Source organism: Nothobranchius furzeri, chromosome 2 (genome assembly GCF_043380555.1).
Source record: "Nothobranchius furzeri strain GRZ-AD chromosome 2, NfurGRZ-RIMD1, whole genome shotgun sequence".
Lineage (NCBI taxonomy): Eukaryota > Metazoa > Chordata > Actinopteri > Cyprinodontiformes > Nothobranchiidae > Nothobranchius > Nothobranchius furzeri.
In genome coordinates, this window is record NC_091742.1 from 72089467 (window position 1) to 72110644 (window position 21178).

A 21178-nucleotide genomic window follows, 5' to 3' on the forward strand; every position below is an offset into this window, starting at 1 on the left:
TCTCACACTTTGCAAAGTATGTGTTTGTTGTCTGTTTAAGGTTGTTTACAATGTACCAAATTATCAATCTAATCCCTCTATGTGTGCTCTGAGTTTTCTTTGAGGTAATACAGGACAAATAAAAATTACCCAACGTTTTTGGTGCTGAAACCCGGGAGAGCAGATCCCTTCGGTGGGAGTTCGCCTTCGGAGAGCCGCATGGCGCCACTTCCTCATCAAAGTCCGGGGGGCTGAGAATTGCCCCATCGGCCGGCTGTTTATCTCCGCAGACGAACTTCCATTAACAGGCTCTCGCGCACGGACTCAGGGCGAGTCTGCCACTCAGGGAGAGAGTGAGTACCTAAATTAAATTGCACCCTTTAATTTTTTAATAACCAGTCGACAGTGTGGTTTTATGCTGGTGGTGATTTTGCCATCCACGCACGAAAGTCATTTCGGGCCCCGGTTAAGGGCTGGACTGATAGCCGCCGGACCTTGTCCTGGACTCCCATGCATGGTCCAAAAAGTGTTATTTGTACAACTTGTGATGTTTACAATGGGTAAACCTTCTTTGAAGGTCCTCATGTTTGTCACCACAGAAATGCTGAGCAAATTAACAGGCAGAAAGTGTAACAATCGTGATACCCAAAGGCTAGAAGTCCAGTACCGAAAAGAAAAAAAAAAAGCCTGCTCGTGTTACCGTCCTGTGCACCAAGAGTACTGGTGTTGCTAATGCGCTTGTGTGCATTGGTGGTCCAGTGGTAGGATTCTCGCCTGCCACGCGGGAGGCCCGGGTTCGATTCCCGGCCAATGCAACCTCTGTTGGATAGAATTCCAAGGCCTGTCCAATGAGTCGATCAAAGTTAGTAGTCATCTATAATCCAAGTCTCTCATGTGACAGGCAGTGATTCGCTCACCAATACGAACAAAGACCTCTTACTCTTCATGCGCCTATTCCTCAACTGGCCTTTTGAAACATCTATGCCAACAGATGGCATTGCATGATGTGCAACAATTGTCGTCAGACAGCATTTATTGGTTACCCTTGGAGCTGTGGCAATGAGTAAAGATGGTTTGAACATCCTAAAGGTTTCCACCACAGAAATGCTGAGAAAAACGACACATTAGGAAGAAACCCTGTGTTCCAATGGCTGCCCTAAATGACAGCTAAAAAACATATCAAATGATCAATCACTGCAGTTCAACGAATAAGTGTAAATGAAGACACGGTGGTGCAGTTGATGTGGAAAGCAAGCTAAAAAATGTTGATTTATGCATTCAGGTTCAACTTACAAAACAACTTACAGTTAAATTGAGTTCCAACAAGATGCCGTATCAAAATACAAAAAGCTTCCATTACAAACATGTAGAGACCTCAGGGACAATGTGAAAAACAAGTAGAAGTAACTATTGTGAAAAGAAAATGAAGGCTGCACATTTTACTGTGCCATGCGTGATACGTGCAGGCCATAAAGTTTAGCGTGTCCTGGTTGATAGGCCAGTGGTAGCATTCAACAGCTGCCACGCAAGAGGCCTGGGGTTAAAAACCAGCAGTTGAAGTGATGGTCAAGTGCAAAATTGGCCATTTTGTTCAATGCATCAAGCTAAAGTTAACTGCGGTCTCCCCGTCGGGGAATCGAACCCCGGTCTCCCGCGTGACAGGCGGGGATACTGTCCACTATACTAACGAGGAACTCACATTCTGTATCAGCCAACTACTCACCCGCTATATAAATGTCATTGGCTGGCTTTGCACGATTGGCAACATGCATGGTCCAAAAAGTGTTATTTGTACAACTTGTGACTTTTACTGATAGATAAATCTGATTGTCAAACAGAGTTACCTCACCCTAAATGTTTGCAGGAATTCCTTTCTGCCTGAGGGCTTCCTTTCTGCTTGAGGTACTTATTTACATTAAAATGTTTGCAGCAACTCCTTTATGCTTTAGGCACTTTTGTTCTATTATATGGAGGCCAAACCGGCCAGACCGGGAGTCTCTTCTGCAGGAACACCGTCTTGCCCTGGCCAAGAGACTCGTTGATCTATTATCTGAAGAATCCCTTTTGTCTTCTGTGGATTCCTGAGGCCAAGGGGGTTTTTGAGGAATTTATGGGTGTGTGTGTGTTCTTGCAAATAAATTCACTCCAGAGTTTCGACTCGGGGTGAGAGGAAACTGGTTTTCGACTGGTGTGGATTGATTCTTCTCACCCTTTGCAAAGTATCTCACACTTTGCAAAGTATGTGTTTGTTGTCTGTTTAAGGTTGTTTACAATGTACCAAATTATCAATCTAATCCCTCTATGTGTGCTCTGAGTTTTCTTTGAGGTAATACAGGACAAATAAAAATTACCCAACGTTTTTGGTGCTGAAACCCGGGAGAGCAGATCCCTTCAGTGGGAGTTCGCCTTCGGAGAGCCGCATGGCGCCACTTCCTCATCAAAGTCCGGGGGGCTTAGAATTGCCCCATCGGCCGGCTGTTTATCTCCGCAGACGAACTTCCATTAACAGGCTCTCGCGCACGGACTCAGGGCGAGTCTGCCACTCAGGGAGAGAGTGAGTATCTAAATTAAATTGCACCCTTTAATTTTTTAATAACCAGTCGACAGTGTGTTTTTATGCTGGTGGTGATTTTGCCATCCACGCACGGAAGTCGTTTCGGGCCCCGGTTAAGGGCTGGACTGATAGCCGCCGGACCTTGTCCTGGACTCCCATGCATGGTCCAAAAAGTGTTATTTGTACAACTTGTGATGTTTACAATGGGTAAACCTTCTTTGAAGGTCCTCATGTTTGTCACCACAGAAATGCTGAGCAAATTAACAGGCAGAGAATGTAACAATCGTGATACCCAAAGGCTAGAAGTCCAGTACCGAAAAGAAAAAAAAAAGCCTGCTCGTGTTACCGTCCTGTGCACCAAGAGTACTGGCGTTGCTAATGCGCTTGTGTGCATTGGTGGTCCAGTGGTAGGATTCTCGCCTGCCACGCGGGAGGCCCGGGTTCGATTCCCGGCCAATGCAACCTCTGTTGGATAGAATTCCAAGGCCTGTCCAATGCATTGATCAAAGTTAGTAGTCATCTATAATCCAAGTCTCTCATGTGACAGGCAGTGATTCGCTCACCAATACGAACAAATACCTCTTACTCTTCATGCGCCTATTCCTCAACTGGCCTTTTGAAACATCTATGCCAACAGATGGCATTGCATGATGTGCAACAATTGTCGTCAGACAGCATTTATTGGTTACCCTTGGAGCTGTGGCAATGAGTAAAGATGGTTTGAACATCCTAAAGGTTTCCACCACAGAAATGCTGAGAAAAACGACACATTAGGAAGAAACCCTGTGTTCCAATTGCTGCCCTAAATGACAGCTAAAAAACATATCAAATGATCAATCACTGCAGTTCAACGAATAAGTGTAAATGAAGACACGGTGGTGCAGTTGATGTGGAAAGCAAGCTAAAAAATGTTGATTTATGCATTCAGGTTCAACTTACAAAACAACTTACAGTTAAATTGAGTTCCAACAAGATGCCGTATCAAAATACAAAAAGCTTCCATTACAAACATGTAGAGACCTTAGGGACAATGTGAAAAACAAGTAGAAGTAACTATTGTGAAAAGAAAATGAAGGCTGCACATTTTACTGTGCCATGCGTGATACGTGCAGGCCATAAAGGTTAGCGTGTCCTGGTTGATAGGCCAGTGGTAGCATTCAACAGCTGCCACGCAAGAGGCCTGGGGTTAAATACCAGCAGTTGGAGTGATGGTCAAGTGCAAAATTGGCCATTTTGTTCAATGCATCAAGCTAAAGTTAACTGCAGTCTCCCCGTCGGGGAATCGAACCCCGGTCTCCCGCGTGACAGGCGGAGTTACTGTCCACTATACTAACGAGGAACTCTCATTCTGTATCAGCCAACTACTCACCCGATATATAAATGTCATTGGCTGGCTTTGCACGATTGGCAACATGCATGGTCCAAAAAGTGTTATTTGTACAACTTGTGACTTTTACTGATAGATAAATCTGATTGTCAAACAGAGTTACCTCACCCTAAATGTTTGCAGGAATTCCTTTCTGCCTGAGGGCTTCCTTTCTGCTTGAGGTACTTATTTACATTAAAATGTTTGCAGCAACTCCTTTATGCTTTAGGCACTTTTGTTCTATTATACGGAGGCCAAACCGGCCAGACCGGGAGTCTCTTCTGCAGGAACACCGTCTTGCCCTGGCCAAGAGACTCGTTGATCTATTATCTGAAGAATCCCTTTTGTCTTCTGTGGATTCCTGAGGCCAAGGGGGTTTTTGAGGAATTTATGGGTGTGTGTGTGTTCTTGCAAATAAATTCACTCCAGAGTTTCGACTCGGGGTGAGAGGAAACTGGTTTTCGACTGGTGTGGATTGATTCTTCTCACCCTTTGCAAAGTATCTCACACTTTGCAAAGTATGTGTTTGTTGTCTGTTTAAGGTTGTTTACAATGTACCAAATTATCAATCTAATCCCTCTATGTGTGCTCTGAGTTTTCTTTGAGGTAATACAGGACAAATAAAAATTACCCAACGTTTTTGGTGCTGAAACCCGGGAGAGCAGATCCCTTCGGTGGGAGTTCGCCTTCGGAGAGCCGCATGGCGCCACTTCCTCATCAAAGTCCGGGGGGCTGAGAATTGCCCCATCGGCCGGCTGTTTATCTCCGCAGACGAACTTCCATTAACAGGCTCTCGCGCACGGACTCAGGGCGAGTCTGCCACTCAGGGAGAGAGTGAGTACCTAAATTAAATTGCACCCTTTAATTTTTTAATAACCAGTCGACAGTGTGGTTTTATGCTGGTGGTGATTTTGCCATCCACGCACGAAAGTCATTTCGGGCCCCGGTTAAGGGCTGGACTGATAGCCGCCGGACCTTGTCCTGGACTCCCATGCATGGTCCAAAAAGTGTTATTTGTACAACTTGTGATGTTTACAATGGGTAAACCTTCTTTGAAGGTCCTCATGTTTGTCACCACAGAAATGCTGAGCAAATTAACAGGCAGAAAGTGTAACAATCGTGATACCCAAAGGCTAGAAGTCCAGTACCGAAAAGAAAAAAAAAAGCCTGCTCGTGTTACCGTCCTGTGCACCAAGAGTACTGGTGTTGCTAATGCGCTTGTGTGCATTGGTGGTCCAGTGGTAGGATTCTCGCCTGCCACGCGGGAGGCCCGGGTTCGATTCCCGGCCAATGCAACCTCTGTTGGATAGAATTCCAAGGCCTGTCCAATGAGTCGATCAAAGTTAGTAGTCATCTATAATCCAAGTCTCTCATGTGACAGGCAGTGATTCGCTCACCAATACGAACAAAGACCTCTTACTCTTCATGCGCCTATTCCTCAACTGGCCTTTTGAAACATCTATGCCAACAGATGGCATTGCATGATGTGCAACAATTGTCGTCAGACAGCATTTATTGGTTACCCTTGGAGCTGTGGCAATGAGTAAAGATGGTTTGAACATCCTAAAGGTTTCCACCACAGAAATGCTGAGAAAAACGACACATTAGGAAGAAACCCTGTGTTCCAATGGCTGCCCTAAATGACAGCTAAAAAACATATCAAATGATCAATCACTGCAGTTCAACGAATAAGTGTAAATGAAGACACGGTGGTGCAGTTGATGTGGAAAGCAAGCTAAAAAATGTTGATTTATGCATTCAGGTTCAACTTACAAAACAACTTACAGTTAAATTGAGTTCCAACAAGATGCCGTATCAAAATACAAAAAGCTTCCATTACAAACATGTAGAGACCTCAGGGACAATGTGAAAAACAAGTAGAAGTAACTATTGTGAAAAGAAAATGAAGGCTGCACATTTTACTGTGCCATGCGTGATACGTGCAGGCCATAAAGTTTAGCGTGTCCTGGTTGATAGGCCAGTGGTAGCATTCAACAGCTGCCACGCAAGAGGCCTGGGGTTAAAAACCAGCAGTTGAAGTGATGGTCAAGTGCAAAATTGGCCATTTTGTTCAATGCATCAAGCTAAAGTTAACTGCGGTCTCCCCGTCGGGGAATCGAACCCCGGTCTCACGCGTGACAGGCGGGGATACTGTCCACTATACTAACGAGGAACTCACATTCTGTATCAGCCAACTACTCACCCGCTATATAAATGTCATTGGCTGGCTTTGCACGATTGGCAACATGCATGGTCCAAAAAGTGTTATTTGTACAACTTGTGACTTTTACTGATAGATAAATCTGATTGTCAAACAGAGTTACCTCACCCTAAATGTTTGCAGGAATTCCTTTCTGCCTGAGGGCTTCCTTTCTGCTTGAGGTACTTATTTACATTAAAATGTTTGCAGCAACTCCTTTATGCTTTAGGCACTTTTGTTCTATTATATGGAGGCCAAACCGGCCAGACCGGGAGTCTCTTCTGCAGGAACACCGTCTTGCCCTGGCCAAGAGACTCGTTGATCTATTATCTGAAGAATCCCTTTTGTCTTCTGTGGATTCCTGAGGCCAAGGGGGTTTTTGAGGAATTTATGGGTGTGTGTGTGTTCTTGCAAATAAATTCACTCCAGAGTTTCGACTCGGGGTGAGAGGAAACTGGTTTTCGACTGGTGTGGATTGATTCTTCTCACCCTTTGCAAAGTATCTCACACTTTGCAAAGTATGTGTTTGTTGTCTGTTTAAGGTTGTTTACAATGTACCAAATTATCAATCTAATCCCTCTATGTGTGCTCTGAGTTTTCTTTGAGGTAATACAGGACAAATAAAAATTACCCAACGTTTTTGGTGCTGAAACCCGGGAGAGCAGATCCCTTCAGTGGGAGTTCGCCTTCGGAGAGCCGCATGGCGCCACTTCCTCATCAAAGTCCGGGGGGCTTAGAATTGCCCCATCGGCCGGCTGTTTATCTCCGCAGACGAACTTCCATTAACAGGCTCTCGCGCACGGACTCAGGGCGAGTCTGCCACTCAGGGAGAGAGTGAGTATCTAAATTAAATTGCACCCTTTAATTTTTTAATAACCAGTCGACAGTGTGTTTTTATGCTGGTGGTGATTTTGCCATCCACGCACGGAAGTCGTTTCGGGCCCCGGTTAAGGGCTGGACTGATAGCCGCCGGACCTTGTCCTGGACTCCCATGCATGGTCCAAAAAGTGTTATTTGTACAACTTGTGATGTTTACAATGGGTAAACCTTCTTTGAAGGTCCTCATGTTTGTCACCACAGAAATGCTGAGCAAATTAACAGGCAGAGAATGTAACAATCGTGATACCCAAAGGCTAGAAGTCCAGTACCGAAAAGAAAAAAAAAAGCCTGCTCGTGTTACCGTCCTGTGCACCAAGAGTACTGGCGTTGCTAATGCGCTTGTGTGCATTGGTGGTCCAGTGGTAGGATTCTCGCCTGCCACGCGGGAGGCCCGGGTTCGATTCCCGGCCAATGCAACCTCTGTTGGATAGAATTCCAAGGCCTGTCCAATGCATTGATCAAAGTTAGTAGTCATCTATAATCCAAGTCTCTCATGTGACAGGCAGTGTTTCGCTCACCAATACGAACAAAGACCTCTTACTAATCATGTGCCTATTCCTCAACTGGCCTTTTGAAACATCTATGCCAACAGATGGCATTGCATGATGTGCAACAATTGTCGTCAGACAGCATTTATTGGTTACCCTTGGAGCTGTGGCAATGAGTAAAGATGGTTTGAACATCCTAAAGGTTTCCACCACAGAAATGCTGAGAAAAACGACACATTAGGAAGAAACCCTGTGTTCCAATGGCTGCCCTAAATGACAGCTAAAAAACATATCAAATGATCAATCACTGCAGTTCAACGAATAAGTGTAAATGAAGACACGGTGGTGCAGTTGATGTGGAAAGCAAGCTAAAAAATGTTGATTTATGCATTCAGGTTCAACTTACAAAACGACTTACAGTTAAATTGAGTTCCAACAAGATGCCGTATCAAAATACAAAAAGCTTCCATTACAAACATGTAGAGACCTCAGGGACAATGTGAAAAACAAGTAGAAGTAACTATTGTGAAAAGAAAATGAAGGCTGCACATTTTACTGTGCCATGCGTGATACGTGCAGGCCATAAAGGTTAGCGTGTCCTGGTTGATAGGCCAGTGGTAGCATTCAACAGCTGCCACGCAAGAGGCCTGGGGTTAAATACCAGCAGTTGAAGTGATGGTCAAGTGCAAAATTGGCCATTTTGTTCAATGCATCAAGCTATAGTTAACTGCGGTCTCCCCGTCAGGGAATCGAACCCCGGTCTCCCACGTGACAAGCGGGGATACTGTCCACTATACTAACGAGGAACTCACATTCTGTATCAGCCAACTACTCACCCGCTATATAAATGTCATTGGCTGGCTTTGCACGATTGGCAACATGCATGGTCCAAAAAGTGTTATTTGTACAACTTGTGACTTTTACTGATAGATAAATCTGATTGTCAAACAGAGTTACCTCACCCTAAATGTTTGCAGGAATTCCTTTCTGCCTGAGGGCTTCCTTTCTGCTTGAGGTACTTATTTACATTAAAATGTTTGCAGCAACTCCTTTATGCTTTAGGCACTTTTGTTCTATTATATGGAGGCCAAACCGGCCAGACCGGGAGTCTCTTCTGCAGGAACACCATCTTGCCCTGGCCAAGAGACTCGTTGATCTATTATCTGAAGAATCCCTTTTGTCTTCTGTGGATTCCTGAGGCCAAGGGGGGTTTTGAGGAATTTATGGGTGTGTGTGTGTTCTTGCAAATAAATTCACTCCAGAGTTTCGACTCGGGGTGAGAGGAAACTGGTTTTCGACTGGTGTGGATTGATTCTTCTCACCCTTTGCAAAGTATCTCACACTTTGCAAAGTATGTGTTTGTTGTCTGTTTAAGGTTGTTTACAATGTACCAAATTATCAATCTAATCCCTCTATGTGTGCTCTGAGTTTTCTTTGAGGTAATACAGGACAAATAAAAATTACCCAACGTTTTTGGTGCTGAAACCCGGGAGAGCAGATCCCTTCAGTGGGAGTTCGCCTTCGGAGAGCCGCATGGCGCCACTTCCTCATCAAAGTCCGGGGGGCTTAGAATTGCCCCATCGGCCGGCTGTTTATCTCCGCAGACGAACTTCCATTAACAGGCTCTCGCGCACGGACTCAGGGCGAGTCTGCCACTCAGGGAGAGAGTGAGTACCTAAATTAAATTGCACCCTTTAATTTTTTAATAACCAGTTGACAGTGTGGTTTTACGCTGGTGGTGATTTTGCCATCCACGCACGAAAGACGTTTCAGGCCCCGGTTAAGGGTTGGACTGATAGCCGCCGGACCTTGTCCTGGACTCCCATGCATGGTCCAAAAAGTGTTATTTGTACAACTTGTGATGTTTACAATGGGTAAACCTTCTTTGAAGGTCCTCATGTTTGTCACCACAGAAATGCTGAGCAAATTAACAGGCAGAGAATGTAACAATCGTGATACCCAAAGGCTAGAAGTCCAGTACCGAAAAGAAAAAAAAAGCCTGCCCGTGTTACCGTCCTGTGCACCAAGAGTACTGGCGTTGCTAATGCGCTTGTGTGCATTGGTGGTCCAGTGGTAGGATTCTCGCCTGCCACGCGGGAGGCCCGGGTTCGATTCCCGGCCAATGCAACCTCTGTTGGATAGAATTCCAAGGCCTGTCCAATGCATCGATCAAAGTTAGTAGTCATCTATAATCCAAGTGTCTCATGTGACAGGCAGTGATTCGCTTACCAATACGAACAAAGACCTCTTACTCATCATGCGCCTATTCCTCAACTGGCCTTTTGAAACATCTATGCCAACAGATGGCATTGCATGATGTGCAACAATTGTCGTCAGACAGCATTTATTGGTTACCCTTGGAGCTGTGGCAATGAGTAAAGATGGTTTGAACATCCTAAAGGTTTCCACCACAGAAATGCTGAGAAAAACGACACATTAGGAAGAAACCCTGTGTTCCAATGGCTGTCCTAAATGACAGCTAAAAAACATATCAAATGATCAATCACTGCAGTTCAACGAATAAGTGTAAATGAAGACACGGTGGTGCAGTTGATGTGGAAAGCAAGCTAAAAAATGTTGATTTATGCATTCAGGTTCAACTTACAAAACGACTTACAGTTAAATTGATTTCCAACAAGATGCCGTATCAAAATACAAAAAGCTTCCATTACAAACATGTAGAGACCTCAGGGACAATGTGAAAACCAAGTAGAAGTAACTATTGTGAAAAGAAAATGAAGGCTGCACATTTTACTGTGCCATGCGTGATACGTGCAGGCCATAAAGGTTAGCGTGTCCTGGTTGATAGGCCAGTGGTAGCATTCAACAGCTGCCACGCAAGAGGCCTGGGGTTAAATACCAGCAGTTGAAGTGATGGTCAAGTGCAAAATTGGCCATTTTGTTCAATGCATCAAGCTAAAGTTAACAGCGGTCTCCCCGTTGGGGAATCGAACCCCGGTCTCCCGCGTGACAGGCGGAGTTACTGTCCACTATACTAACGAGGAACTCTCATTCTGTATCAGCCAACTACTCACCCGATATATAAATGTCATTGGCTGGCTTTGCACGATTGGCAACATGCATGGTCCAAAAAGTGTTATTTGTACAACTTGTGACTTTTATTGATAGATAAATCTGATTGTCAAACAGAGTTACCTCACCCTAAATGTTTGCAGGAATTCCTTTCTGCCTGAGGGCTTCCTTTCTGCTTGAGGTACTTATTTACATTAAAATGTTTGCAGCAACTCCTTTAAGCTTTAGGCCCTTTTGTTCTATTATATGGAGGCCAAACCGGCCAGACCGGGAGTCTCTTCTGCAGGAACACCATCTTGCCCTGGCCAAGAGACTCGTTGATCTATTATCTGAAGAATCCCTTTTGTCTTCTGTGGATTCCTGAGGCCAAGGGGGGTTTTGAGGAATTTATGGGTGTGTGTGTGTTCTTGCAAATAAATTCACTCCAGAGTTTCGACTCGGGGTGAGAGGAAACTGGTTTTCGACTGGTGTGGATTGATTCTTCTCACCCTTTGCAAAGTATCTCACACTTTGCAAAGTATGTGTTCGTTGTCTGTTCAAGGTTGTTTACAATGTACCAAATTATCAATCTAATCCCTCTATGTGTGCTCTGAGTTTTCTTTGAGGTAATACAGGACAAATAAAAATTACCCAACGTTTTTGGTGCTGAAACCCGGGAGAGCAGATCCCTTCAGTGGGAGTTCGCCTTCGGAGAGCCGCATGGCGCCACTTCCTCATCAAAGTCCGGGGGGCTTAGAATTGCCCCATCGGCCGGCTGTTTATCTCCGCAGACGAACTTCCATTAACAGGCTCTCGCGCACGGACTCAGGGCGAGTCTGCCACTCAGGGAGAGAGTGAGTACCTAAATTAAATTGCACCCTTTAATTTTTTAATAACCAGTTGACAGTGTGGTTTTACGCTGGTGGTGATTTTGCCATCCACGCACGAAAGACGTTTCAGGCCCCGGTTAAGGGTTGGACTGATAGCCGCCGGACCTTGTCCTGGACTCCCATGCATGGTCCAAAAAGTGTTATTTGTACAACTTGTGATGTTTACAATGGGTAAACCTTCTTTGAAGGTCCTCATGTTTGTCACCACAGAAATGCTGAGCAAATTAACAGGCAGAGAATGTAACAATCGTGATACCCAAAGGCTAGAAGTCCAGTACCGAAAAGAAAAAAAAAGCCTGCCCGTGTTACCGTCCTGTGCACCAAGAGTACTGGCGTTGCTAATGCGCTTGTGTGCATTGGTGGTCCAGTGGTAGGATTCTCGCCTGCCACGCGGGAGGCCCGGGTTCGATTCCCGGCCAATGCAACCTCTGTTGGATAGAATTCCAAGGCCTGTCCAATGCATCGATCAAAGTTAGTAGTCATCTATAATCCAAGTGTCTCATGTGACAGGCAGTGATTCGCTTACCAATACGAACAAAGACCTCTTACTCATCATGCGCCTATTCCTCAACTGGCCTTTTGAAACATCTATGCCAACAGATGGCATTGCATGATGTGCAACAATTGTCGTCAGACAGCATTTATTGGTTACCCTTGGAGCTGTGGCAATGAGTAAAGATGGTTTGAACATCCTAAAGGTTTCCACCACAGAAATGCTGAGAAAAACGACACATTAGGAAGAAACCCTGTGTTCCAATGGCTGTCCTAAATGACAGCTAAAAAACATATCAAATGATCAATCACTGCAGTTCAACGAATAAGTGTAAATGAAGACACGGTGGTGCAGTTGATGTGGAAAGCAAGCTAAAAAATGTTGATTTATGCATTCAGGTTCAACTTACAAAACGACTTACAGTTAAATTGATTTCCAACAAGATGCCGTATCAAAATACAAAAAGCTTCCATTACAAACATGTAGAGACCTCAGGGACAATGTGAAAACCAAGTAGAAGTAACTATTGTGAAAAGAAAATGAAGGCTGCACATTTTACTGTGCCATGCGTGATACGTGCAGGCCATAAAGGTTAGCGTGTCCTGGTTGATAGGCCAGTGGTAGCATTCAACAGCTGCCACGCAAGAGGCCTGGGGTTAAATACCAGCAGTTGAAGTGATGGTCAAGTGCAAAATTGGCCATTTTGTTCAATGCATCAAGCTAAAGTTAACAGCGGTCTCCCCGTTGGGGAATCGAACCCCGGTCTCCCGCGTGACAGGCGGAGTTACTGTCCACTATACTAACGAGGAACTCTCATTCTGTATCAGCCAACTACTCACCCGATATATAAATGTCATTGGCTGGCTTTGCACGATTGGCAACATGCATGGTCCAAAAAGTGTTATTTGTACAACTTGTGACTTTTATTGATAGATAAATCTGATTGTCAAACAGAGTTACCTCACCCTAAATGTTTGCAGGAATTCCTTTCTGCCTGAGGGCTTCCTTTCTGCTTGAGGTACTTATTTACATTAAAATGTTTGCAGCAACTCCTTTAAGCTTTAGGCCCTTTTGTTCTATTATATGGAGGCCAAACCGGCCAGACCGGGAGTCTCTTCTGCAGGAACACCGTCTTGCCCTGGCCAAGAGACTCGTTGATCTATTATCTGAAGAATCCCTTTTGTCTTCTGTGGATTCCTGAGGCCAAGGGGTTTTTTGAGGAATTTATGGGTGTGTGTGTGTTCTTGCAAATAAATTCAATCCAGAGTTTTGACTCGGGGTGAGAGGAAACTGGTTTTCAACTGGTGTGGATTGATTCTTCTCACCCTTTGCAAAGTATCTCACACTTTGCAAAGTATGTGTTCGTTGTCTGTTCAAGGTTGTTTACAATGTACCAAATTATCAATCTAATCCCTCTGTGTGTGCTCTGAGTTTTCTTTGAGGTAATACAGGAGAAATAAAAATTACCCAACGATTTTGGTGCTGAAACCCGGGAGATCAGATCCCTTCAGTGGGAGTTCGCCTTCGGAGAGCCGCATGGCGCCACTTCCTCATCAAAGTCCGGGGGGCTTAGAATTGCCCCATCGGCCGGCTGTTTATCTCCGCAGACGAACTTCCATTAACAGGCTCTCGCGCACGGACTCAGGGCGAGTCTGCCACTCAGGGAGAGAGTGAGTACCTAAATTAAATTGCACCCTTTAATTTTTTAATAACCAGTCGACAGTGTGGTTTTACGCTGGTGGTGATTTTGCCATCCACGCACGAAAGTCGTTTCGGGCCCCGGTTAAGGGCTGGACTGATAGCCGCCGGACCTTGTCCTGGACTCCCATGCATGGTCCAAAAAGTGTTATTTGTACAACTTGTGATCTTTACAATGGGTAAACCTTCTTTGAAGGTCCTCATGTTTGTCACCACAGAAATGCTGAGCAAATTAACAGGCAGAGAATGTAACAATCGTGATACCCAAAGGCTAGAAGTCCAGTACCGAAAAGAAAAAAAAAAAGCCTGCTCGTGTTACCGTCCTGTGCACCAAGAGTACTGGTGTTGCTAATGCGCTTGTGTGCATTGGTGGTCCAGTGGTAGGATTCTCGCCTGCCACGCGGGAGGCCCGGGTTCGATTCCCGGCCAATGCAACCTCTGTTGGATAGAATTCCAAGGCCTGTCCAATGAGTCGATCAAAGTTAGTAGTCATCTATAATCCAAGTCTCTCATGTGACAGGCAGTGATTCGCTCACCAATACGAACAAAGACCTCTTACTCTTCATGCGCCTATTCCTCAACTGGCCTTTTGAAACATCTATGCCAACAGATGGCATTGCATGATGTGCAACAATTGTCGTCAGACAGCATTTATTGGTTACCCTTGGAGCTGTGGCAATGAGTAAAGATGGTTTGAACATCCTAAAGGTTTCCACCACAGAAATGCTGAGAAAAACGACACATTAGGAAGAAACCCTGTGTTCCAATGGCTGCCCTAAATGACAGCTAAAAAACATATCAAATGATCAATCACTGCAGTTCAACGAATAAGTGTAAATGAAGACACGGTGGTGCAGTTGATGTGGAAAGCAAGCTAAAAAATGTTGATTTATGCATTCAGGTTCAACTTACAAAACAACTTACAGTTAAATTGAGTTCCAACAAGATGCCGTATCAAAATACAAAAAGCTTCCATTACAAACATGTAGAGACCTCAGGGACAATGTGAAAAACAAGTAGAAGTAACTATTGTGAAAAGAAAATGAAGGCTGCACATTTTACTGTGCCATGCGTGATACGTGCAGGCCATAAAGTTTAGCGTGTCCTGGTTGATAGGCCAGTGGTAGCATTCAACAGCTGCCACGCAAGAGGCCTGGGGTTAAAAACCAGCAGTTGAAGTGATGGTCAAGTGCAAAATTGGCCATTTTTTTCAATGCATCAAGCTAAAGTTAACTGCGGTCTCCCCGTCGGGGAATCGAACCCCGGTCTCCCGCGTGACAGGCGGGGATACTGTCCACTATACTAACGAGGAACTCACATTCTGTATCAGCCAACTACTCACCCGCTATATAAATGTCATTGGCTGGCTTTGCACGATTGGCAACATGCATGGTCCAAAAAGTGTTATTTGTACAACTTGTGACTTTTACTGATAGATAAATCTGATTGTCAAACAGAGTTACCTCACCCTAAATGTTTGCAGGAATTCCTTTCTGCCTGAGGGCTTCCTTTCTGCTTGAGGTACTTATTTACATTAAAATGTTTGCAGCAACTCCTTTATGCTTTAGGCACTTTTGTTCTATTATATGGAGGCCAAACCGGCCAGACCGGGAGTCTCTTCTGCAGGAACACCGTCTTGCCCTGGCCAAGAGACTCGTTGATCTATTATCTGAAGAATCCCTTTTGTCTTCTGTGGATTCCTGAGGCCAAGGGGGTTTTTGAGGAATTTATGGGTGTGTGTGTGTTCTTGCAAATAAATTCACTCCAGAGTTTCGACTCGGGGTGAGAGGAAACTGGTTTTCGACTGGTGTGGATTGATTCTTCTCACCCTTTGCAAAGTATCTCACACTTTGCAAAGTATGTGTTTGTTGTCTGTTTAAGGTTGTTTACAATGTACCAAATTATCAATCTAATCCCTCTATGTGTGCTCTGAGTTTTCTTTGAGGTAATACAGGACAAATAAAAATTACCCAACGTTTTTGGTGCTGAAACCCGGGAGAGCAGATCCCTTCAGTGGGAGTTCGCCTTCGGAGAGCCGCATGGCGCCACTTCCTCATCAAAGTCCGGGGGGCTTAGAATTGCCCCATCGGCCGGCTGTTTATCTCCGCAGACGAACTTCCATTAACAGGCTCTCGCGCACGGACTCAGGGCGAGTCTGCCACTCAGGGAGAGAGTGAGTATCTAAATTAAATTGCACCCTTTAATTTTTTAATAACCAGTCGACAGTGTGTTTTTATGCTGGTGGTGATTTTGCCATCCACGCACGGAAGTCGTTTCGGGCCCCGGTTAAGGGCTGGACTGATAGCCGCCGGACCTTGTCCTGGACTCCCATGCATGGTCCAAAAAGTGTTATTTGTACAACTTGTGATGTTTACAATGGGTAAACCTTCTTTGAAGGTCCTCATGTTTGTCACCACAGAAATGCTGAGCAAATTAACAGGCAGAGAATGTAACAATCGTGATACCCAAAGGCTAGAAGTCCAGTACCGAAAAGAAAAAAAAAAGCCTGCTCGTGTTACCGTCCTGTGCACCAAGAGTACTGGCGTTGCTAATGCGCTTGTGTGCATTGGTGGTCCAGTGGTAGGATTCTCGCCTGCCACGCGGGAGGCCCGGGTTCGATTCCCGGCCAATGCAACCTCTGTTGGATAGAATTCCAAGGCCTGTCCAATGCATTGATCAAAGTTAGTAGTCATCTATAATCCAAGTCTCTCATGTGACAGGCAGTGATTCGCTCACCAATACGAACAAATACCTCTTACTCTTCATGCGCCTATTCCTCAACTGGCCTTTTGAAACATCTATGCCAACAGATGGCATTGCATGATGTGCAACAATTGTCGTCAGACAGCATTTATTGGTTACCCTTGGAGCTGTGGCAATGAGTAAAGATGGTTTGAACATCCTAAAGGTTTCCACCACAGAAATGCTGAGAAAAACGACACATTAGGAAGAAACCCTGTGTTCCAATGGCTGCCCTAAATGACAGCTAAAAAACATATCAAATGATCAATCACTGCAGTTCAACGAATAAGTGTAAATGAAGACACGGTGGTGCAGTTGATGTGGAAAGCAAGCTAAAAAATGTTGATTTATGCATTCAGGTTCAACTTACAAAACGACTTACAGTTAAATTGAGTTCCAACAAGATGCCGTATCAAAATACAAAAAGCTTCCATTACAAACATGTAGAGACCTTAGGGACAATGTGAAAAACAAGTAGAAGTAACTATTGTGAAAAGAAAATGAAGGCTGCACATTTTACTGTGCCATGCGTGATACGTGCAGGCCATAAAGGTTAGCGTGTCCTGGTTGATAGGCCAGTGGTAGCATTCAACAGCTGCCACGCAAGAGGCCTGGGGTTAAATACCAGCAGTTGAAGTGATGGTCAAGTGCAAAATTGGCCATTTTGTTCAATGCATCAAGCTATAGTTAACTGCGGTCTCCCCGTCAGGGAATCGAACCCCGGTCTCCCACGTGACAAGCGGGGATACTGTCCACTATACTAACGAGGAACTCACATTCTGTATCAGCCAACTACTCACCCGCTATATAAATGTCATTGGCTGGCTTTGCACGATTGGCAACATGCATGGTCCAAAAAGTGTTATTTGTACAACTTGTGACTTTTACTGATAGATAAATCTGATTGTCAAACAGAGTTACCTCACCCTAAATGTTTGCAGGAATTCCTTTCTGCCTGAGGGCTTCCTTTCTGCTTGAGGTACTTATTTACATTAAAATGTTTGCAGCAACTCCTTTATGCTTTAGGCACTTTTGTTCTATTATATGGAGGCCAAACCGGCCAGACCGGGAGTCTCTTCTGCAGGAACACCATCTTGCCCTGGCCAAGAGACTCGTTGATCTATTATCTGAAGAATCCCTTTTGTCTTCTGTGGATTCCTGAGGCCAAGGGGGGTTTTGAGGAATTTATGGGTGTGTGTGTGTTCTTGCAAATAAATTCACTCCAGAGTTTCGACTCGGGGTGAGAGGAAACTGGTTTTCGACTGGTGTGGATTGATTCTTCTCACCCTTTGCAAAGTATCTCACACTTTGCAAAGTATGTGTTTGTTGTCTGTTTAAGGTTGTTTACAATGTACCAAATTATCAATCTAATCCCTCTATGTGTGCTCTGAGTTTTCTTTGAGGTAATACAGGACAAATAAAAATTACCCAACGTTTTTGGTGCTGAAACCCGGGAGAGCAGATCCCTTCAGTGGGAGTTCGCCTTCGGAGAGCCGCATGGCGCCACTTCCTCATCAAAGTCCGGGGGGCTTAGAATTGCCCCATCGGCCGGCTGTTTATCTCCGCAGACGAACTTCCATTAACAGGCTCTCGCGCACGGACTCAGGGCGAGTCTGCCACTCAGGGAGAGAGTGAGTACCTAAATTAAATTGCACCCTTTAATTTTTTAATAACCAGTTGACAGTGTGGTTTTACGCTGGTGGTGATTTTGCCATCCACGCACGAAAGACGTTTCAGGCCCCGGTTAAGGGTTGGACTGATAGCCGCCGGACCTTGTCCTGGACTCCCATGCATGGTCCAAAAAGTGTTATTTGTACAACTTGTGATGTTTACAATGGGTAAACCTTCTTTGAAGGTCCTCATGTTTGTCACCACAGAAATGCTGAGCAAATTAACAGGCAGAGAATGTAACAATCGTGATACCCAAAGGCTAGAAGTCCAGTACCGAAAAGAAAAAAAAAGCCTGCCCGTGTTACCGTCCTGTGCACCAAGAGTACTGGCGTTGCTAATGCGCTTGTGTGCATTGGTGGTCCAGTGGTAGGATTCTCGCCTGCCACGCGGGAGGCCCGGGTTCGATTCCCGGCCAATGCAACCTCTGTTGGATAGAATTCCAAGGCCTGTCCAATGCATCGATCAAAGTTGGTAGTCATCTATAATCCAAGTGTCTCATGTGACAGGCAGTGATTCGCTTACCAATACGAACAAAGACCTCTTACTCATCATGCGCCTATTCCTCAACTGGCCTTTTGAAACATCTATGCCAACAGATGGCATTGCATGATGTGCAACAATTGTCGTCAGACAGCATTTATTGGTTACCCTTGGAGCTGTGGCAATGAGTAAAGATGGTTTGAACATCCTAAAGGTTTCCACCACAGAAATGCTGAGAAAAACGACACATTAGGAAGAAACCCTGTGTTCCAATGGCTGTCCTAAATGACAGCTAAAAAACATATCAAATGATCAATCACTGCAGTTCAACGAATAAGTGTAAATGAAGACACGGTGGTGCAGTTGATGTGGAAAGCAAGCTAAAAAATGTTGATTTATGCATTCAGGTTCAACTTACAAAACGACTTACAGTTAAATTGATTTCCAACAAGATGCCGTATCAAAATACAAAAAGCTTCCATTACAAACATGTAGAGACCTCAGGGACAATGTGAAAACCAAGTAGAAGTAACTATTGTGAAAAGAAAATGAAGGCTGCACATTTTACTGTGCCATGCGTGATACGTGCAGGCCATAAAGGTTAGCGTGTCCTGGTTGATAGGCCAGTGGTAGCATTCAACAGCTGCCACGCAAGAGGCCTGGGGTTAAATACCAGCAGTTGAAGTGATGGTCAAGTGCAAAATTGGCCATTTTGTTCAATGCATCAAGCTAAAGTTAACAGCGGTCTCCCCGTTGGGGAATCGAACCCCGGTCTCCCGCGTGACAGGCGGAGTTACTGTCCACTATACTAACGAGGAACTCTCATTCTGTATCAGCCAACTACTCACCCGATATATAAATGTCATTGGCTGGCTTTGCACGATTGGCAACATGCATGGTCCAAAAAGTGTTATTTGTACAACTTGTGACTTTTATTGATAGATAAATCTGATTGTCAAACAGAGTTACCTCACCCTAAATGTTTGCAGGAATTCCTTTCTGCCTGAGGGCTTCCTTTCTGCTTGAGGTACTTATTTACATTAAAATGTTTGCAGCAACTCCTTTAAGCTTTAGGCCCTTTTGTTCTATTATATGGAGGCCAAACCGGCCAGACCGGGAGTCTCTTCTGCAGGAACACCGTCTTGCCCTGGCCAAGAGACTCGTTGATCTATTATCTGAAGAATCCCTTTTGTCTTCTGTGGATTCCTGAGGCCAAGGGGTTTTTTGAGGAATTTATGGGTGTGTGTGTGTTCTTGCAAATAAATTCAATCCAGAGTTTTGACTCGGGGTGAGAGGAAACTGGTTTTCAACTGGTGTGGATTGATTCTTCTCACCCTTTGCAAAGTATCTCACACTTTGCAAAGTATGTGTTCGTTGTCTGTTCAAGGTTGTTTACAATGTACCAAATTATCAATCTAATCCCTCTGTGTGTGCTCTGAGTTTTCTTTGAGGTAATACAGGAGAAATAAAAATTACCCAACGATTTTGGTGCTGAAACCCGGGAGATCAGATCCCTTCAGTGGGAGTTCGCCTTCGGAGAGCCGCATGGCGCCACTTCCTCATCAAAGTCCGGGGGGCTTAGAATTGCCCCATCGGCCGGCTGTTTATCTCCGCAGACGAACTTCCATTAACAGGCTCTCGCGCACGGACTCAGGGCGAGTCTGCCACTCAGGGAGAGAGTGAGTACCTAAATTAAATTGCACCCTTTAATTTTTTAATAACCAGTCGACAGTGTGGTTTTACGCTGGTGGTGATTTTGCCATCCACGCACGAAAGTCGTTTCGGGCCCCGGTTAAGGGCTGGACTGATAGCCGCCGGACCTTGTCCTGGACTCCCATGCATGGTCCAAAAAGTGTTATTTGTACAACTTGTGATCTTTACAATGGGTAAACCTTCTTTGAAGGTCCTCATGTTTGTCACCACAGAAATGCTGAGCAAATTAACAGGCAGAGAATGTAACAATCGTGATACCCAAAGGCTAGAAGTCCAGTACCGAAAAGAAAAAAAAAAAGCCTGCTCGTGTTACCGTCCTGTGCACCAAGAGTACTGGTGTTGCTAATGCGCTTGTGTGCATTGGTGGTCCAGTGGTAGGATTCTCGCCTGCCACGCGGGAGGCCCGGGTTCGATTCCCGGCCAATGCAACCTCTGTTGGATAGAATTCCAAGGCCTGTCCAATGAGTCGATCAAAGTTAGTAGTCATCTATAATCCAAGTCTCTCATGTGACAGGCAGTGATTCGCTCACCAATACGAACAAAGACCTCTTACTCTTCATGCGCCTATTCCTCAACTGGCCTTTTGAAACATCTATGCCAACAGATGGCATTGCATGATGTGCAACAATTGTCGTCAGACAGCATTTATTGGTTACCCTTGGAGCTGTGGCAATGAGTAAAGATGGTTTGAACATCCTAAAGGTTTCCACCACAGAAATGCTGAGAAAAACGACACATTAGGAAGAAACCCTGTGTTCCAATGGCTGCCCTAAATGACAGCTAAAAAACATATCAAATGATCAATCACTGCAGTTCAACGAATAAGTGTAAATGAAGACACGGTGGTGCAGTTGATGTGGAAAGCAAGCTAAAAAATGTTGATTTATGCATTCAGGTTCAACTTACAAAACAACTTACAGTTAAATTGAGTTCCAACAAGATGCCGTATCAAAATACAAAAAGCTTCCATTACAAACATGTAGAGACCTCAGGGACAATGTGAAAAACAAGTA

The 21178-nt window shown here is 44.8% G+C and overlaps 13 non-coding genes across 13 annotated transcripts; 10 read left to right on the forward strand and 3 right to left on the reverse strand.

The window, feature by feature from the left end:
• Positions 1-723: 723 nt before the first annotated feature.
• Positions 724-794, forward strand: trnag-gcc (transfer RNA glycine (anticodon GCC)). The gene has a single exon. It is a non-coding gene; the product is annotated as a tRNA-Gly (tRNA).
• Positions 795-1600: 806 nt separating this feature from the next.
• Positions 1601-1672, reverse strand: trnad-guc (transfer RNA aspartic acid (anticodon GUC)). Its single transcript has one exon. It is a non-coding gene; the product is annotated as a tRNA-Asp (tRNA).
• A 1251-nt stretch (positions 1673-2923) lies between these two features.
• On the forward strand, positions 2924-2994 carry trnag-gcc (transfer RNA glycine (anticodon GCC)). The gene has a single exon. It is a non-coding gene; the product is annotated as a tRNA-Gly (tRNA).
• A 2129-nt stretch (positions 2995-5123) lies between these two features.
• On the forward strand, positions 5124-5194 carry trnag-gcc (transfer RNA glycine (anticodon GCC)). The gene has a single exon. It is a non-coding gene; the product is annotated as a tRNA-Gly (tRNA).
• Positions 5195-6000: 806 nt separating this feature from the next.
• trnad-guc (transfer RNA aspartic acid (anticodon GUC)) lies at positions 6001-6072 on the reverse strand. Its single transcript has one exon. It is a non-coding gene; the product is annotated as a tRNA-Asp (tRNA).
• A 1251-nt stretch (positions 6073-7323) lies between these two features.
• trnag-gcc (transfer RNA glycine (anticodon GCC)) lies at positions 7324-7394 on the forward strand. Its single transcript has one exon. It is a non-coding gene; the product is annotated as a tRNA-Gly (tRNA).
• Positions 7395-9522: 2128 nt separating this feature from the next.
• Positions 9523-9593, forward strand: trnag-gcc (transfer RNA glycine (anticodon GCC)). Its single transcript has one exon. It is a non-coding gene; the product is annotated as a tRNA-Gly (tRNA).
• A 2128-nt stretch (positions 9594-11721) lies between these two features.
• On the forward strand, positions 11722-11792 carry trnag-gcc (transfer RNA glycine (anticodon GCC)). Its single transcript has one exon. It is a non-coding gene; the product is annotated as a tRNA-Gly (tRNA).
• Positions 11793-13922: 2130 nt separating this feature from the next.
• trnag-gcc (transfer RNA glycine (anticodon GCC)) lies at positions 13923-13993 on the forward strand. The gene has a single exon. It is a non-coding gene; the product is annotated as a tRNA-Gly (tRNA).
• Positions 13994-14799: 806 nt separating this feature from the next.
• On the reverse strand, positions 14800-14871 carry trnad-guc (transfer RNA aspartic acid (anticodon GUC)). The gene has a single exon. It is a non-coding gene; the product is annotated as a tRNA-Asp (tRNA).
• Positions 14872-16122: 1251 nt separating this feature from the next.
• trnag-gcc (transfer RNA glycine (anticodon GCC)) lies at positions 16123-16193 on the forward strand. Its single transcript has one exon. It is a non-coding gene; the product is annotated as a tRNA-Gly (tRNA).
• A 2128-nt stretch (positions 16194-18321) lies between these two features.
• On the forward strand, positions 18322-18392 carry trnag-gcc (transfer RNA glycine (anticodon GCC)). Its single transcript has one exon. It is a non-coding gene; the product is annotated as a tRNA-Gly (tRNA).
• A 2130-nt stretch (positions 18393-20522) lies between these two features.
• Positions 20523-20593, forward strand: trnag-gcc (transfer RNA glycine (anticodon GCC)). The gene has a single exon. It is a non-coding gene; the product is annotated as a tRNA-Gly (tRNA).
• The last annotated feature ends 585 nt before the right edge of the window (positions 20594-21178 follow it).